This window comes from Electrophorus electricus, unplaced genomic scaffold (genome assembly GCF_041902795.1).
Source record: "Electrophorus electricus isolate QZ-2024a unplaced genomic scaffold, ASM4190279v1 Scaffold95, whole genome shotgun sequence".
NCBI lineage: Eukaryota > Metazoa > Chordata > Actinopteri > Gymnotiformes > Gymnotidae > Electrophorus > Electrophorus electricus.
Window position 1 is genome coordinate 183,187 of NW_027658812.1, and position 4,350 is coordinate 187,536.

Here is a 4,350-nt window from a genome sequence, read left to right on the forward strand (position 1 = left end):
CACGCCACCGTCCCCGCGCTTCTACTCCCGAGGGCCGAGGAGACAGCGAAGCGTGGGTCGGGTCGCCTGCTTCCAGGGTCTCCCTGGTACTCTCCAGTCTCCCGAGTCCATCGGGTCCGACCTCGTATTTTTAGCCCAGACGGGGAATGAGAAAGGGGCCCCCGACCGCCCGAGGGCGGGCGCTCGCTTCTCAGCCTAGGAACGTCCGATTCCCACGAAACTTTTACGCCAGACGTTCCTGGCAGCGAGCGCGTTCAAAGGTGACCCGCGCTGCTTCTCTCCTCCCAAGGGCCGAAGAGATATTCGTCTTCAAACCCGACCGGCCCTGTGTTTGCCGCCCCGGCGGTTTTAAAAAATCATAGCGTAAAAACGGTGGGTGCGCTTCGCCTGCCGCTTGGACAGCGTTAAACGGCAGCCCCGGCTCTTTCCAAAGGGCCCTCAACCGACTTTCTGCTCCCAAGGAGCCCAGAGATATGAAACCGAAAAATCAAAACCCCGTGCCAACCAGACCTCCAGGAAGGGGGCTGGCGGCTAACCATGCCCGGCAGGGTGCACCCTGGTCGGACGCTTTGGGAGGGTCGAGAGCCTGGATGTGCCACCCCGACGAGTAATGAGTTTTCCCTTCGTATCTCTTCCGGACCAGGTCCGATTCGCACGAAACTCGCTGGGCATGGCCAGGAGCGCCCCCTGCTGCCCACGCCACCGTCCCCGCGCTTCTACTCCCGAGGGCCGAGGAGACAGCGAAGCGTGGGTCGGGTCGCCTGCTTCCAGGGTCTCCCTGGTACTCTCCAGTCTCCCGAGTCCATCGGGTCCGACCTCGTATTTTTAGCCCAGACGGGGAATGAGAAAGGGGCCCCCGACCGCCCGAGGGCGGGCGCTCGCTTCTCAGCCTAGGAACGTCCGATTCCCACGAAACTTTTACGCCAGACGTTCCTGGCAGCGAGCGCGTTCAAAGGTGACCCGCGCTGCTTCTCTCCTCCCAAGGGCCGAAGAGATATTCGTCTTCAAACCCGACCGGCCCTGTGTTTGCCGCCCCGGCGGTTTTAAAAAATCATAGCGTAAAAACGGTGGGTGCGCTTCGCCTGCCGCTTGGACAGCGTTAAACGGCAGCCCCGGCTCTTTCCAAAGGGCCCTCAACCGACTTTCTGCTCCCAAGGAGCCCAGAGATATGAAACCGATAAATCAAAACCCCGTGCCAACCAGACCTCCAGGAAGGGGGCTGGCGGCTAACCATGCCCGGCAGGGTGCACCCTGGTCGGACGCTTTGGGAGGGTCGAGAGCCTGGATGTGCCACCCCGACGAGTAATGAGTTTTCCCTTCGTATCTCTTCCGGACCAGGTCCGATTCGCACGAAACTCGCTGGGCATGGCCAGGAGCGCCCCCTGCTGCCCAGGCCTGGCTCTGGGCCTGGGCACACTTCATTCACTTTGTACCTTTAAATCATACTACTACTACTACTACTACCACCAGAATTCCAGGGCCAAGAGGTCACACAGTCATACACAGCAAAGTAGCTCTGGGCCTGGGCACACTTCAAGAAGTTTGTCCCTTTATATAAGCCTAGAAATAGACTTCCAGGCCCAAGAGTTCAAACACATTCATGCCCAGCAAAGTAGCTCTGGGCCTGGGCACACTTCAATCACTTTGTGCCTTTAAATCATACTACTACTACCAGACTTCCAGGCCCAAGAGGTCAAACACAGTCATGCCCAGCAAAGTAGCTCTGGGCCTGGGCACACTTCATTCACTTTGTGCCTTTAAATCATACTACTACTACCACCAGAATTCCAGGGCCAAGAGGTCACACAGTCATACACAGCAAAGTAGCTCTGGGCCTGGGCACACTTCAAGAAGTTTGACCCTTTATATAAGCCTAGAAATAGACTTCCAGAGCCAAGAGGTCAAACACAGTCATGCACAGCAAAGTAGCTCTGGGCCTGGGCACACTTCAAGCACTTTGTGCCTTTAAATCATACTACTACTACTACTACTACTACTACTACTACTACTACCAGACTTCCAGGCCCAAGAGTTCAAACACATTCATGCCCAGCAAAGTAGCTCTGGGCCTGGGCACACTTCATTCACTTTGTGCCTTTAAATCATACTACTACTACCACCAGACTTCCAGGGCCAAGAGGTCAACCACAGTCATGCACAGCAAAGTAGCTCTGGGCCTGGGCACACTTCAAGATGTTTGACCCTTTATATAAGCCTAGAAATAGACTTCCAGGCCCAAGAGTTCAAACACATTCATGCCCAGCAAAGTAGCTCTGGGCCTGGGCACACTTCAATCACTTTGTGCCTTTAAATCATACTACTACTACCACCAGACTTCCAGGCCCAAGAGGTCAAACACAGTCATGCCCAGCAAAGTAGCTCTGGGCCTGGGCACACTTCAATCACTTTGTGCCTTTAAATCATACTACTACTACCACCAGACTTCCAGGCCCTGGAGGTCACACCTTCATGCCTAGCAAGGTTGCTTTACACCTGCGCACACTTCAGACCGTTTCACTCTTTTAATCCTTCAAAGTACCACATTTCCAGACCCAAGAGGTCACAGAATCATGCCCAGCAAAGTAGCTCTGGGCCTGGGCACACTTCAATCACTTTGTGCCTTTAAATCATACTACTACTACCAGACTTCCAGGCCCCAGAGGTCAAACACAGTCATGCCCAGCAAAGTAGCTCTGGGCCTGGGCACACTTCAAGAAGTTTGACCCTTTATATAAGCCTAGAAATAGACTTCCAGAGCCAAGAGGTCAAACACAGTCATGCACAGCAAAGTAGCTCTGGGCCTGGGCACACTTCATTCACTTTGTACCTTTAAATCATACTACTACTACCAGACTTCCAGGCCCAAGAGTTCAAACACATTCATGCCCAGCAAAGTAGCTCTGGGCCTGGGCACACTTCAATCACTTTGTGTCTTTAAATCATACTACTACTACCAGACTTCCAGGCCCCAGAGGTCAAACACAGTCATGCCCAGCAAAGTAGCTCTGGGCCTGGGCACACTTCAAGAAGTTTGACCCTTTATATAAGCCTAGAAATAGACTTTCAGGCCCAAGAGGTCAAACACAGTCATGCCCAGCAAAGTAGCTGTGGGCCTGGGCACACTTCATTCACTTTGTACCTTTAAATCATACTACTACTACTACTACTACTACTACTACTACTACTACTACTACTACCAGACTTCCAGGCCCAAGAGGTCAAACACAGTCATGCCCAGCAAAGTAGCTCTGGGCCTGGGCACACTTCAAGAAGTTTGACCCTTTATATAAGCCTAGAAATAGACTTCCAGGCCCAAGAGTTCAAACACATTCATGCCCAGCAAAGTAGCTCTGGGCCTGGGCACACTTCAATCACTTTGTGCCTTTAAATCATACTACTACTACCAGACTTCCAGGCCCCAGAGGTCAAACACAGTCATGCCCAGCAAAGTAGCTCTGGGCCTGGGCACACTTCAAGAAGTTTGACCCTTTATATAAGCCTAGAAATAGACTTCCAGAGCCAAGAGGTCAAACACAGTCATGCCCAGCAAAGTAGCTCTGGGCCTGGGCACACTTCAATCACTTTGTGCCTTTAAATCATACTACTACTACCACCAGACTTCCAGGCCCAAGAGGTCAAACACAGTCATGCCCAGCAAAGTAGCTCTGGGCCTGGGCACACTTCAATCACTTTGTGCCTTTAAATCATACTACTACTACCACCAGACTTCCAGGCCCTGGAGGTCACACCTTCATGCCTAGCAAGGTTGCTTTACACCTGCGCACACTTCAGACCGTTTCACTCTTTTAATCCTTCAAAGTACCACATTTCCAGACCCAAGAGGTCACAGAATCATGCCCAGCAAAGTAGCTCTGGGCCTGGGCACACTTCAATCACTTTGTGCCTTTAAATCATACTACTACTACCAGACTTCCAGGCCCCAGAGGTCAAACACAGTCATGCCCAGCAAAGTAGCTCTGGGCCTGGGCACACTTCAAGAAGTTTGACCCTTTATATAAGCCTAGAAATAGACTTCCAGAGCCAAGAGGTCAAACACAGTCATGCACAGCAAAGTAGCTCTGGGCCTGGGCACACTTCATTCACTTTGTACCTTTAAATCATACTACTACTACCAGACTTCCAGGCCCAAGAGTTCAAACACATTCATGCCCAGCAAAGTAGCTCTGGGCCTGGGCACACTTCAATCACTTTGTGTCTTTAAATCATACTACTACTACCAGACTTCCAGGCCCCAGAGGTCAAACACAGTCATGCCCAGCAAAGTAGCTCTGGGCCTGGGCACACTTCAAGAAGTTTGACCCTTTATATAAGCCTAGAAATAGACTTTCA